The 16,044-nt window shown below is 39.0% G+C and overlaps 1 pseudogene; it reads left to right on the forward strand.

The window, feature by feature from the left end:
* LOC108703128 overlaps positions 1-16,044 on the forward strand; it is a 533,218-nt pseudogene that overhangs the window by 508,628 nt on the left and 8,546 nt on the right.

Consider the following 16,044-nt stretch of genomic DNA (forward strand, 5'->3'; position numbering starts at 1 on the left):
CTTGTTTAATTCCAGAGCCCATGCACTGATTTCTACTACAAAACTGTGTCTGTTTTTCAATGCACTGCCACCTAAGGGCCTGAAGATCATCCAATACTGGCTTTAAAACTTGTCCCGTGTGTACAGAGATTTCTTCAGATTCTTTTAAACTTTTAATGCTGTTATTTACAAATCCACAAATTATTAGAATTTTTAGTTGTCTATTTGCAGTTTAATATTGCTATTAAACAATTTGCAAATCGACCAAGACCAGCTTAACCCAGTGAGCCATATTTATTTATATACTCACGCCTGGCTTGCCCCCCTCCTAACATTCCTGGAGGGGGCCTGGCTGGTGTGAATATATATCATCCAGCAGATACCTGGAGGCATAGCAGCAAATTGTAATCATGGGTGAGAAAGGCCTTGGTCAGAGTTCATGCTGCGTCTTTCAAAAACAGTGTTTTACTTGCCCGAACCTGTGCAACCTGTGGGTTTTGGAGTGTAGTAATAACTAGCCTGTGAGGAACTAGTGCAGCTGAAGGGAGAGACAGGAAGATATATACGTTAAATGAGTTTGCATTTTGTTAAAGAGTTTGCCCATCATCAATAGGAGGCAATGACTGCACCTGCAGGAGAATTAGACAAGAGATAAGTCCCTATGTGGATGGACATAAAGAAGCAGATGAAAACATGGGCCAGGAGATGCTCTGCTAACCTGATACCATGTATTAGTTAACATATTTATGTAAAAAGTGACTGCCTTTAAGTAATATTTATCAGCCATCATTTTTTAAGCAAATCAGCATTTGTCCAACTGGAATGTGAGACTTACATACACAGAGACAGAATAGGGAGCATTTCACATCAAAGGAGTATTCTGACATAGACATGTGAAATGGAAAGTAGATAAGAAGACATTTTATATGTACGGATAAGATAAACAGCTGTCAGTTCTCCTGACCCCCCACAGCCAGACAAAATACAGGCAGTGTTAAAATGTGTATAATCCTCTATTAGGTATATTTCATATACAATATGTGCCAATTTAAAGCAGATGAATTGGCTGATGTGACATAATGTACTGAGCAACATTACAGCAGAACTGCCACAGGGTGATCCTTTATCTTATAGATATCATTGGCCATAAATACATGCTGCCTGGGTTTTCACTAGAACCAGTGTCCCTAGAGTTTAATGAAATGAGGAAATATTTTCAGGTGTTGCAGAATTTAAAAAAAAAATTGGGGAGGTGAGAATGCTATTTTTACTGCTTGATAGAGAATATTTTATAGCTTTTCCCAAGCACTGATAACTATTACTTTATCAGTGCTTGAGATTTTCCATAAAGAGTGGGCCATGCTTAGACTAATGGCACTGGTAAAATGAGAGGAAATATTTCACAGCATCAATGCAATATTAACTTTTATTTCCATATCTGCGACTTTTCCCTAAATACATTAATTTGCAGGTTTTTAAGAAGCAGAAGAGAATAATCCTCATTGTGCATTTTATTGCATGTGTGCATATATATATATATATATATACTCAACCCAAGGATTGCTTGTCCATATATTGCAATATATTTAAGCTGGCCAACTATGTCAAAGTCATCCCATATCTGGCCAGTCCTACACTCAAATTGCATCTGATTCATTAAGAATCCTATTGCTTCATTATACATTTTACAAAGGGACTAAGTTTTACCTGCAACTTACTTGCTGCTTTCAAAGTAAAACTCCCAAACTTGGCTGCCCTTTTATTAGACACCAGTGGGATCACCTGACTATAGCTGGGAAGGGTGGGAGCTACAACATGGAGCTGGTCACTGCTCCTGTATAACTATAACAAACAAGGGAAAGTTGTGCTCACCTCTAATTTTTAAAAACATTAAGCGGGGGTGCAATGAGGCTGGGACCACAAAATACATATAGACAAAGTCCTCTGCACTCAACCCATTATCAATATATTTAAGGCATTGCTACATTTTGTGCATACTGCTACTAAACAATGCCTTACCCTTTAAACCAAACAGGCATTGTTTGTCCATATATTGCAATATATTTAAGCTTGACAACTATTCTATATATATATATATATATATAGTTGTATATAGGTTGAAACATATATATTTACTTATAAAATCCAACAACACGTTACACGTTGAACAATTTACCATTTACAGATTTAATAATGATATTTGTTATTAACAAATAGATTTTTATGGGTTACAGGTATGGGATCCCTTACCCGGAAACCCCTCTATGCAGAAAGTTCTGAAATACGGAAAGGCCATCTCCCATAGACTCAATTTTAATCAAATATTTTTTTTAAAATGATTTCCATTTTCTCTGTAATTATACAACAGTACATTGTACTTGATGGTAACTAAGCTGCATTAATCCATATTGATGGTAAAACAATCGTATTGGACTTGTTTAATGTTTAAATGATTTGTAGCAGACTTAAGACATGGAGATCCGAATTACAGAAAGATATCTGATACGGAAAATCCCAGGTTCCAAGAATTCTGGGTCCCATATCCGAACTACACATATGGTACCATTTATTTTTTTTAATTAGGATGTGCATTTGTCAATGAATCTGTATATTGCTTTTCCACTATCCCCCATCATCTTTTGCCAGTGATCAGCATTATTTTACCTGGAATGTGTGTCGCTAGGGTGCACTTACTTCAGATCATTTGGTAAAATCAAGGACACTTAAGCTGGCCATAGACGCAAAGATCCGATCGTACGAATCAACATACGATCGGACTTTCCCATCTCCCGACCCTCCACTAACCATTCAGATCAAAGTCTTTACCATTCTGATCAAATAAGAACAGATCACCCAATGTTCTGCCCCTGACAGCAATCGTACGATACTTATGTCTGACAACACTAGTGACAGTCTCCGACTGAAAATCGGCAATACACGCAGAGATATTATCGGCAGGCGACAGAAATTTTCTAACCTGTCCGATCGACCAAACGACCGATCTCCGACGGACGAAAAATGTTGGGACTCTCCACACATGGTCCGAAAATCGTACGAATCCACGATTCGTACGATCGGATCTTTGCGTCTATGGCCAGCTTTAAGGAAGAAGGGCTGAATGCAGTTTTCTGGGCTGCACAAATAGTCAGCCTTTCCAGTTGGATTTTCCAGATATGTTCTTGAAGTTTGCCATGCATTAAGTGCTATGATACATGAAGTGTTTTGATCAAAGCCACATCAGTAGAGATCACTCCAAGGAGCCCTATACTCATAATTATTACTGTAACTGCAAGATAAGACAACCTGAGTATCCCACTGACATTAGTGACAAGTGCCATAAAGGGGCTATTACAGAATTAACATTAACAGGGATAGATCCAAGTATTAGGGTCATTATATCAGCCACATACAGCTCACATGGCAGCTCTGTAGTTGTCTCCTCCTTATGGCTGGTGTAGACTGCTCACTAATTTATGTGTTGTCTTCTCACTGCATAAAAGTTCTTCCAAATGTTTGCGGAACAAAAAATAGAGCGGTGTCTGTTTTCATAGAATTACAGATTTTATAACTGCTTTAGATTTCAGTTCCCATGAACATGCTGCTTTTTCTCCTGCTTTTATACATAATAATATGTTATGCTTCTAAGGATATTATAGTCTTGTGCCATTTGACGGCATCTTTTATTCGAACAAGCTCTCTTTTATTTGAGGAATGCCTGAAACCTTCTTTATACATTTTTGGCTTGGTAAAAACACACTCCATTCGCTAGACTCTGTTTAATAAATTAATGATCATTTTAAGAGCATTGATATTGGCATAGACCAGAGATTACTATGCAGGGGTAAAAGTGGTGGATAGGGAAACCCAACCTATAAAGCCAGTTAGGTTAAGACTGGGTGACTCAACTCCAATATGTTTGAACCTCTACTATGTTAAAACTGATTTAAACTGAGAGAACCAACAGACCCCTGAGCAGTAGTGTTGACGACCCAGTCCGTGACCCAGCCACATTATTAAAGTTAAATTCAAAATGCAGTGCAGACTGGCATCCTTTGTTCTGCATTAATGGTGCATTGGCCCTGTTAGAAAATATGCAAAGCAGGCCAAGATGCAAAGGAATCTCTGCCACCCTTGCCAGCCTGTTCCTAATTTAAACCACTTGGTAGAAGTGATGGGAAAATTTGTCCAGTTTCGCTTTGCCACGAATTTTGCGAATTTCCTCATGAAATTTTCAAAACGGGTGAAAAATTCGATAATCTTCACCGCTGCCGACATCGGACATACATTGAATGTTATTGCAGTGATCTACTGGTATTTTTTTCACAAGGCATCTGTCCTTTTTTTTTTTTGAAGGGTATATGATGGGTGTTTGCTGCCAGGGGTGTTATATTTTAGAGTAACAGTGCATGTTTGCTGGACTTATGGTACAGTATGAATGATCAGTTGAACCAGAACCATTCTTAAAGGACCTTTCCATTTCTGTCTGGTACCAAGGTCTGCTCCATTAAAGGGGAACTCCACAAAAACATGAACTCAACAAAAACATAACTTAAGCTTTTTGAAAAATAAACATAATTTCAAGCAACTTTGCAATATACATAAATTAATAAATATGCAGACATTTCATGTTTTTTAATGGTTTGGAACAGTTCCCTAAGCCTAGCCCCCTGCTCTCTTGCTGATCTGTCTGACTACTTTGCTGAGCTGGCTGACTACTGTTACTTTGTATCAGCAGCCATCTGTCCTCAGTCTGCATCCTCCAAACCCCACAATTCCCTGCACACATGATTTCAATAAGGAAAGGAACATCACAGTGCAATGCATTGTGGGTTATGTAGTTCCTACATGCTGTCTGTAAGCTGTGGAGAAGTTGTTACAATTTGTGACATCAGTTTTTAGTCCCTCCTTCCCTGCCAGGATTTCAAATGATGCAGAAAGAGAAGAACTTTTAAAAATCTGGATTTCAGCTTAGAAAATTAAATGTATTCATACTTTTTGAAGAAACGGGTAACTGTGATTCATATATTAGTGGTTTCTGTGTTATGTGGGCCTATTTAACAAATTTTGGTTTGGAAGCCGGAGTTCCCCTTTAAGGACATGTGATCTGTAGCTTATGTAAAATATACCTGCTAGACTCAAGAAAGAGTGGAGCGTGGGGTGCATTTTGAAATGAAACTGTAGCAGAGCCTTTACTGTTGACATGTTGCCCCAGATACCTTCTATCCCTCAACCACAGTCCCATCCTAAGAGCAGCTTTCCACACTATAGGCTCTGGCTGTCAAGGCCCACCATCCATTAATGGGGTTGCATTTAGGACCAAGGAGGAAGCTGTATACAGATAGTCCAATTCACAAGTATCCGAGGAGTTTAGAAAGTTTGTCCAGGCAAGGGAAGTCAGAATCAAGTCGAGACCCAATGGATCAAATCAAAATAACAATTTAGGGGCTTTGCTAAGAAAGACCTATACTCTGACATTGAACCCGAGTCTTTGATGTCTTTTTAACTTGAGTTTTACTTACTTACACTTACTTCAATGGAACAAAAGTGACATAATGGGACACACTGAGCCTTCTGAGTCAAATGTATAGAAAAAGTTTGATCCAACTGTAAAAGGACAGCATTTTTGGGTAAAACGACTGATTGCACCCCACTTAAACAGATCTCCAGCGCAGTACTAGATGCTATTGGCCTACACCTGGTTTCTGATGTGTAAGATGAAAATACCATTCCAAATGAGGAAAATAATGGTTTATGAGGCTAATATATCATGCTTTCAAAATGACATGTACTAGATTATTTTACAATAACATTTTTAATATAAAAGGCATTTTGGTGAGATAAAAACAATAACACTGAGCGACACTGTGTCCGAATGTGCAGTAAATTTGATTTTGTCTGCTTCTCACTTTTGTGGTATTCAGCATGGGTCTGAGGAATCCAACTGTTTTCTCTGGAGTAAATAAAAAATGTAAGTCTTATTACATATCTAGGATTATCAGAAGGGCATTCAAAGGCGTTAGATGAGGATCTCCCGTTTGCGTATGCTCCTTCTCTTACAATGTATCACCCCCATGTTTATAATTCCTTAAATCACTCTCTTCGCGGATAATGTATTTTAGCAATGGAGAAACAGAGAAAGATATAATTAATCATAAGCCGATGTCTGCACAGTTTTGAAGTAACAACCTTTTTCACAGAGAGATGCCTTGTGGGCATATTTTTTTTTCATCTGTTCATTTTGGTGCTTCCAATCCACCCACCGACTTCCCACACTTTTATTCGCATCTACTATCTCTTGCTCAACAGGATAAACCCACACCCAACAGCATATTCAGAAAGGAAAGTTAATTTGCTGTACTGTAGAAATCTGTAAATGTCTAGGCAGCCCTCTGTTATTGTGTTACAATACTGCACAATATCACCAAATACATCGGGGCTGAGGCACACACAACACACTAAGGGGGTTATTTATTAAAGTCCGGTCAGGCTTTTTGGTGCAAAACTCATACCTGCTGAGGTTGTGTATAAATAAGTCCGAGAGGTCTCTATCCTATTTGGAAGTTTCTGTTTTCTGCGCTGGAATTAGCCCAAAAATCAGAAAAAAATGGTACGACTCGGAAAAAAAATCTATTGATTTTATTGAGTTATCCCCCAATCTGATTAAATCATGCTCTTTTAATAATAATTAAGGTCAAATCGTGGATTCGAGTTTGGTTGGACTTTTTTATTTTAGAAAATCTGAAAAATTTGGATTTGATCTTGCAGTTATTTTCATAAACCTAGCACTAGAATTTAGAAATACCCTACATCTAATCCTCACATCAGACTACCTTTAGGATTAGAAACATATATGCTAATTTTATCCACAAGTATTAGTGGCTTTTTGTAGCCATCCAGTGTTTGGTAATATAAGATACAAAAAAACATCTTAAAATGATAATGAAAGGTGAACTCACTAACACTTTTATTGCATTAAAAAATAAAGTGCCAGCTATTATATATTTTTTTTTTATATCATGCAATGCATTATTGTATACTTACTTTTTATAATTTGTGTTCTAAGTGCCACCCTGTATGTCTGTTAATAAGCTTTAACCTCCTAGACTCCCCCCCATACAACAGATATTTACTCCTGTAAAATCCAAAAACTCCACTAATGTGTCTGTGGATCAACACATGCTGGGTCATATCGGGGCAATCAAATCTCTTGCCCTATTGGAATAGTAGGGGCCTATAGAGCCACAGAACTGTAGGACCACATCAACACACCAATGTGCTGTTCCTCAGGCTGAATTTTTTAAACCTGCTCAATTGATATCTGGTTGATTTGCGTCCTGATATCAGCCTGGCAGGCCCATTGGCGGACCCCATACATAGGCCAATAAGCTTCCAGCTTGATCTATGCTGAGTTTTTATTGGCCCGTGCATGGCCAATTTAGACTTTGTCTTCAGTTTTAGAATGGAGTACTTAATGCTGTTTCTTTTTATGGTTTCTTAGTGGACATGGTCCACTGCGGGTTTCTTTTATGATGGTCATATTTATTCTAAAGTCCATTCTAAAGTCCATTTATCAAGCATAGGGTGCTCCTTCTCTATCCACTGGGCTGGGCAACAATGAAAGGCACTTTGTCATTAACAACAGCACTTCTGCAGTTATAAGGTTGTGATTCTACTGCTAAATAGCAGGAGGGCTGTGTGGAGAGGCAGCAAAACATGGGAAACCCACCCACAATTCCCTATAACAATGTTTGCCTAGTGCAGTAATTTTATTCAGTCACTGAGCTTTAACCTAGTCAAATGCAGTTAGACAGCTATCATCAACTAGACGGGCACAATATTGTCTTTATTACTACATAACGCCAACTCGATGTTTATTTGCTTGTTTTAATACTGGGCTATAAGTTTGAGTTTTTATTCTCATTCTGATTACAAACCAAGATAAAAGGGCATCATTTACTTTGCAAATCAATGATATAACAGTCTTCTCTAAAGCATCTTTAAAGGGATACTGTCATCGGAAAACATGTTTTTCTCAAAACACATCAGTTAATAGTGCTACTCCAGCAGAATTCTGCACTGAAATCCATTTCCCAAATGAGCAAACAGATTTTTTTATATTCAATTTTGAAATCTGACATGGGGCTAGACATTTTGTCAATTTCCCAGCTGCCCCTGGTCATGTGACTTGTGCCTGCACTTTAGGAGAGAAATGCTTTTTGGCAGGCTGCTGTTTTTCCTTCTCAATGTAACTGAATGTGTCTCAGTGGGACATGGGTTTTTACTATTGAGTGTTGTTCTTAGATGTACCAGGCAGCTGTTATCTTGTGCTAGGGAGCTGCTATCTGGTTACCTTCCCATTGTTCTTTTGTTTGGCTGCTGGGGGGGAAAGGGAGGGGGGTGATATCACTCTAACTTGCAGTACAGCAGTAAAGAGTGATTGAAGTTTATCAGAACGCAAGTCACATGACCAGGGGCAGCTGAGAAATTGACAATATGTCTAGCCCCATGTCAGATTTCAAAATTGAATATAAAAAAATCTGTTTGCTCTTTTGAGAAATGGATTTCAGTGCAGAATTCTACTGGAGCAGCACTATTAACTGATGCATTTAGAACATTTTTTTTTTCCCATGACAGTATCCCTTTAACCTTATCAGTATCCCAAGGCAGGCAAAGTAGTAATTGTTTTATGTTATTTTATAGTGACTGGTTTAGAGGCTCCTAACTATGTTGTATTTGTTTCAATTAGCACTTTAGAATAGTGTCCCCATATTAATTAGGTATCTCATCATTGGGCCATGTTCCATTTACACTGCCTTGTCTATGTGCACAACCACCATTAAAATCCAGCCTGTTGGTGCCCCTTATGTGTCCTTAAATTTCCCTTTATGAATAAAATGAGTAACAGTGGGAGAAAAATTAAGTTCTTAGCAGAGTTTAATGCTGATATCAGCTCAATATAGAAGATATAAAATGCCTTAATCTAGTGTCACCGGCAGAAAAAAAAAGGAGTGAGATTTGTTTTAATGATGACAAAAAGTCCTTTTCTGTGTTGTATTATTCCTTATCTCTCCTTTGTTGTCCTTTATTGTTGCTAGAAGAGAGATGACATTCCACTTCTTTCAAGACGGAGTTTGTTTCTTTCCCTGTACCTTACACAATCACTTCTCCACTTTAATTTTTCTTCTGAGGCTTCATAGTCTTAGCACTCCTACTGTTTAAATTGTGCCTTCTGTTCTGTCCAAAGGTTTAATCTCTTTTTAATCTCTGGTAGCGGGGCTGTCGAGCACACAAACCCTTTGTTGTTCTCAAAATGTTTCCTGGATCACTTTACAAAGGGGAAAATGTAAAAACAGAATACCTGAATAATGTAAAAATGAATAGGGAAAATGTTGACGTTTATAGATAAAATATCTTTCAAATATTGCAAGTAAATATGGGTTCTGAGTTGGAGAGTCTTGTTAATTTTATATTAATACTCATGCCAACATTTTGCAGGTGCTGCAGGCTTAATTATTTAATTAAGAGCTTGGTCGCTAAAAAAAAAAAAACCTATGACTACGTGTGGAGACACACGAAACGCATGGTTGTTATTTGATGTGAAATAAAGACTTTCTTTGATCTTACGCTGCGTCTGAGAAGTTGCTGGAGTGCGTGCCTATGGTGGAGTTGTCGAGTGAAAAATGTTATATTAATGGCTGCAAAGTGTTTCAAATCGTATGAGGATTATATACTATTGGCTATTCTGTCTGCAGAATAAATTTATTACACAAATATTTTTTATATGAGTAAGGTGTTTTTTTTAACTCAATATTTTTGTTTTAAATTGACATGCAGATTGCACAAACACCTGAAAAATTGGAACCCCTGGAATACTTATATGGAAAGAAATAAATGAATGTATATCAATATTGTTATTTATTTCTTGGATAATAAAAGAAACATCTTGTTCAACTATATAAGTAACTTACAATTTACATATCTGTCATGTAACACAACAGCTTATGTAATTTCCTGTTAAATATTGTTGAAAAACATTTTCTTGTAGGTGTGGAAAACTTTTTCTTTCTTTTTGTCTTTTTCTTTGTATCCCCCCCTATTTTATCTTCTGTACCCCTGATACTTTTTTTTTTTTATATTAAAAACTTAATAAAAAGAGATTTAACAAGAAATTCATTTACCATAGGACCAGAATCTGCCCTTATTTACAGCTTGTTATTAAAAATGATTGCTTAAAGGGCAACTAAAGTTCAGCTTTTATGACCCCTGGACTGCTTTGTTTGCCTTTCAGGTCCCAGTGATATGTCCTTTCATATTGTTCCCTTTGGAGTTAAGTCCAAATTCATCACGCTATTTTGGCTTGCAGGGTTGAGCTGCCCATACATATTATGTTCCCTGTTTTCCTAGGCAGGACACTGTGCATGTGCTAAGTCCTCTAAGGCAGTATCATGTATGGTATGCTCTGGCAGCAAGAGGGTGCTATTCATTTGGTAGTGAGTTGATGGCTCACGGAAGCAGCACAACTGCCATAAACCCTAACAGTAATTTATATAGGCAAACTTTATGGGGCAGATTCACTAAGGGTCGAATTTCGAAGTTAAAAATACTTCGAAATTCGACCCTCGAATTGAAATCCTTCGACTTCGAATATCGAAGTCGAAGGATTTAGCGCTAAACGTTCGTTCGATCGATCGAAGGATTTTTCGTCCGATCGAACGATTAAATCCTTCGAATCGAACGATTCGAAGGATTTTAATCCAACGATCGAAGGAAAATCCTTCGATCAAAAAAAGTTTAGCAAGGCTATGGGGACCTTCCCCATAGGCTAACATTGACTTCGGTAGGTTTTATCTGCCGAAGTAGGGGGTCGAAGTTTTTTTTAAAGGGAAAGTACTTCGACTATCGAATGGTCGAATAGTCGAACGATTTTTCGTTCGATTCGTTCGATTTAGTTCGAATTCGAACGAATTTAACCAATTCGATGGTCGAAGTACCCAAAAAATACTTCGAAATTCGAATTTTTTTCATTCGAATCCTGCACTCGAGTTTAGTGAATCGGCCCCTAAGGGTTTACTTGTTCTTTCTTTAAATGCAGTAGTACTAGTCTAATCCAGACTAATAAGCATGTATATGCAAATAGTATGTCTAATAGGCTTGGCATATTCTCAGAGGTGGATTTATAGTCATTAATCCCATAGCCGACATCCTTCTGCCTGCCCCCTCCCCAGTTAGCAAATTAACTACTGTAGTTTTAGAAGAGAAGGAATAATTCCCCTGCCCTTAAGCTCCAAATTTAGCCACATTTCTCCAGTGGCAGGCTTTTTTTTACTGTATAGACACCCTATAAAGCTGCCACCCTTGGCATGTGCCCTCAGGTATCTCTATAGAAATACAACCGTGTATATTCTTATATGATCAGGCCCTGATTTGTGGGGAGGCAACAAAGAGCTGTTCCCAAGGCAGCAAAGTTTTAGGGGTAAGATGCCACCCACTTGCACAACAGCAGTAGATGGCAATAAGCAAGTGAATGGGGGGTTACGATCAGCCTAGGAGTGCTTTGGGTTTAAATCTGGCCCTGCTTCTTCATCTTCTGGAACAGCGGATCTGGCCCTGATTTGTGGCTGCTTAGAGCAGCTAACACTCTTATGTCAGTATCTTATTGCCATTAATGAACTTTTCTATGTTCCTGGCGAACACAGTAATACACCTTCTCTCAAACACAGAATAAGGTTGAGTTGTTAAAATCCCTACCATGTTGTATTTATTTGTGGCTGTTTCATTAGCACGTTAATAACCCTTTGATTGGAGACTAAACAGCTCAGTGTGAAACCAACAGGAGTCAAAATAAATTTTTCATAAAGGCGACTGCTAAAATAAAAGAAATTCACACCTATACGTAGAACTGTTAATTTACTTTGGGGAAGAAAAAAAAAAGCTGCTGTGTTTTGAAATCAATGGTTTTTAGCTGGAGAAGTTGAAACGCTTTTTAGAAATCACATCATTAAGTATTTGTGGCTAAAACAGTATAAATACTTGTACTTGTCAGCGCTTTCTAGTCCTATTACCTTGACTGTCAGACCTGAGAACTTTGTTGTGCCGGATATACCACTGAGATGGAAAGCTGCACAGTATGGTCGTCCCTGTTTGGCGCTAATCTGTCATATGAGAAGCTGATCAGATCAGAACGGAGACAATTATCACACCACCCATGTGCCAATTTATCCAGAGATAACACAGTTATCTTTATTTTCAGACTTCCATGTGACTTTTAAAGGCTTATGTAACCTCCGTTATTTCTTCGCCTCCCCTTGTTCTCCAGGTGCCGACATATTAATAAGAGATATTAGGTATTTATTTACACCACAATGCCTTTGTGTATTTTAAACCTGACCCTGAAAATCTGATATTTTCAAAATTCAAATGTGTGAATTTTTGATTTTTTTTAAATTAAAAAAGTAGCATTTCTTTAAAACACTTGAATCTTGAAAATTTGAACGCTTATAAACATGAAAAAAACTGACTCCTGCAAAATCACCTTCTTCTCATCACTTTCAATGAGCCAACTTGAAAAGCACTTAACGGAAAACATTGCTTAAATTTTGTCTAGGACAAATTCCATAGGCTTCTAAACGAATTTGCCAGCTGTTAGAATGAAATGTTTTTAAAACTTAATAAATCTAGAAAATTTGAGTTTTAGATACTCTAATTTGAGTCCTTGAGTTTTAGCACAACACAACTTGAATTGTGAATCACATTTTACAATTACACAGCACCTTACAGGTGAAAAACAGGTCTCTGCTGGAATCTGGCTGCCACTAGAAAAATGTTTAATTGTATTCCCCTAGGCAGAGGTATAATTCTAGAGGAAACAGACTCCATGGTCACAGGGGGGGACAGGGTCCTGGACTGTAGGGTTTATTTGCTCCATATTGGCTCTACAGCAGCTTGAAAATTTGGCGGTCCAGGTAGGCATGCAGGTGTGTGTACACACTCCGCAGGGGAGTGGTTGGATGTGCTGGGCCTCATGAAGCCATGGTTGCAAGGGGGACCAGGGAAGAAGAAGGCCAGGACTGTAGGATTGATTCCTCCATATTGGTTCTTCAGCAGCTTGAAAATTTGGTGACCCAGGTAACTGTGCAGGCGTGCGTACATACTCCGCAGCGGGGTGGTAATGGTTGAATGTGCTGGACCCAGTGAAGCTGTTGTAGCGAGCTGCAGCCAACAGAGGGCGGATGGCCTACCAGTGTGCCTTAGGGCTGTGGTTCACTTGGATGTTGCCCCCAATGGCCTTAAAGCTGGTGCCTATTTTGGAATTTCTGGCTTGGAGGCAAGTTTTAGTTGCATAAAAACCAGCTGAACTGCCTTCTTTAAACTGGTAGTCCACATGGGGCTAACAAAAAGCCAGTTACAGCCCTTGTTTAGCACATACATGAACTTTTTTATGCTTGTGTTGCGCCATAACCCTTTTTACATTTGAATGTGGCACACAGGTAAAAAATGTTGGGGATCTCTGACTTACAGCAACAATCTATCATCCCAATACAAAACCCTATTAATAGCCAGGCTACTAACCTTGTGTGCCATAAACCTTAGACTAATGCTATATGGGGCTGTTTCTCAGCCTGTGGAAAAATGGAGGCAGAGAATCAGTCCCCACACTGGCATGAGCCTTCTTCTTTGCCTGCACCTCAAACCCCTACGTGTGCCTGCACCTGGGCTGACCCAGTGATTTCGGATGTAGGCAAGGAAGAAGGCTGAGGTCATCGTGGAGGTTGATTATCTGATTATGTTTTTCTGCAGGCCAAGAATTGATAAAGCTTCCCTATAAATCAAACAGGCACTGCTTTTACTTTTATACACAGAATAACAGTCCCTATAATTTAACTAAGAACTATGTTGCTATACTAGGTCTGTGCTAAGAACAGAACTATGCTGCTAAAGTAATCTGGCTGCCCGAGGATGCAGTGTGTTGCAGTTCAGTGGCACCAGCATGATTCTGCTACAAATAAAACTGTTTTTCTTTGTACAGAAAATCCAGTGCCAGTAGGATTTATTGCTGGGACTTTCAATGCTTAACCTACACCAAACAGTTATATCACCGTACTTACTTATTTAAGATATTTAAAAGATGTTTCTACTAATGGAATTTTTGGGAAGAAGTGGTCACATGGTGCCTGCCTAATTACGCCTATTATGAAGATGGTACTTAATGTAGCAGTATGCATATTGATGTTCCTGGATCTTGATTAGACTGTGATGCATTGGCACTTGCATGGATGAAGGGTGCAATTATTTTACACCTGCCTGTGTTACACTGCACATTATGTAAATGTACATGTTCGCAGCTCATTATGCTCTGTTTAGATCTCCCTGCTCTTGTCTGTCTGGGTTTCTCGACGCTCTTTATAGCCGCGTACGGAGTACGGGCTTTTGACATTTAGAAAATCTCGGAAAAAGAAAATGAAAGGCAGAAAGCAGGAATAAAGGAAATGTCTGGTTAAAAAGGTCATTTGCTACTTTTTGCAGTTTTTATTTGTATTTTTTTTCTTCTAATATACCATTAAAGGATGACTAAAGGTGTTTTAGCTGCAGGAACATAGACTGAAGTAACTGCCTCAGAATCCTGTTAAACCTGAATAGGAAGATGTCAGAACTGCACTCAAACCCAAGCACTCAGGCATAGCTTTCTCTTATCTCTTTTCCATAAAACTATATAGTTAGGACTTTCAGAGGTTTGTAAGCAGTTAATTCCCTTATTGCTCAGACCTACGTTCTTCTAGGCTTTAGAACCTCTTACACCCAGACTAGATTCTTGCTACATAACATCGGTCATAGAACTCCCATTCTTCACCATAGTGAGAATTATGCATTATGCAACGCTTTTATTGAACTTTTTCCAGCCTCTGTTACAGTAATGAGTGGCACTTAGGGTAGGGATGGAGCTGAATGTCCATTTTGTGCCCTGTTTTCTTGTGGTTGTACCATTATTATGAGCTGAGGACTCATAATTGGTGACCTTAATGTTTAATTTGTTTATAAAGTTTTTTTCTAAATAATTTGTTTATAAAACTTTTCATCTTTCTGTTTAACAAAGGGATGATGAGGATTACCTAAACAGAGTAAATTTTGGGCAATAGCAACTAGTTACTAGAGCAACTGGTCATGTCAGTCAATTTTTGGGGGAATTTAAATGTGAGTTTTAACTGCTCTCCAACTCTCACTAACTCATCTGGACAAGAAAGACAGTTATGTGAAAATTCTGTTGATAGACTTTAGCTCAGCATTCAATACCATCATCCCTCAAAAGCTGAGTGGGAAACTAAGCGAGCTGGGATTAAGTACCTCTGTGCAATTGGATCTTGGACTTTCTGTCAGAGAGGCCTCAGTCTGTTCGTATCGGCGACAACGTTTCCAGCACCATCAGATTAAGCACAGGAGCTCCTCAAGGATGTGTTCCCAGCCCGTTGTTGTACACATTGCTGACAAATGACTGCATAGCTAGACACAGCTCAAAGCACATCATAAAGTTCGCAGATGACATGACTGTGGTGGGGCTCATCAACCACAATGACGAGTCGGTGTACAGAGATGAGGTTCAGCAGCTGGCGGACGGGTGCAGTGAGAATAACCTGTCACTGAATGTGAAGAAAATGAAAGAGATGATCGTCGACTTCAGGAGAAATCACCCTGCTCACACACCACTCAACATCAATGGCTCCATGGTAGAGACAGTAAAGAGCCCACATCTCTGATGACCTCAGCTGGACCACCAACACCGCCTCCATCACCAATCAGCAGCGTCTTCACTTCCTAAGACGACTGAAATGGGCCAGCCTTCCGCCTCCCACCCTCACAGTGTTCTACAGGGGCACCATAGAGAGCGTCCTGACGAGCTGCATCTCCATCTGGTACAGTAGTGCCAGCTCTGCTGACCGGAAAAGTCTACAGCGGACTGTCAGAGCAGCTGGCAACATCATTGGAGCAGCTCTTCCATCACTGCAGGACATCTTCCACAAGCGCTGTGTAAGAAAGGCCTCCTGCATTGCATTGGACTCTACACACCCCTCA

This window comes from Xenopus laevis, chromosome 9_10S (assembly GCF_017654675.1).
Source record: "Xenopus laevis strain J_2021 chromosome 9_10S, Xenopus_laevis_v10.1, whole genome shotgun sequence".
In the NCBI taxonomy this organism is placed as follows: domain Eukaryota; kingdom Metazoa; phylum Chordata; class Amphibia; order Anura; family Pipidae; genus Xenopus; species Xenopus laevis.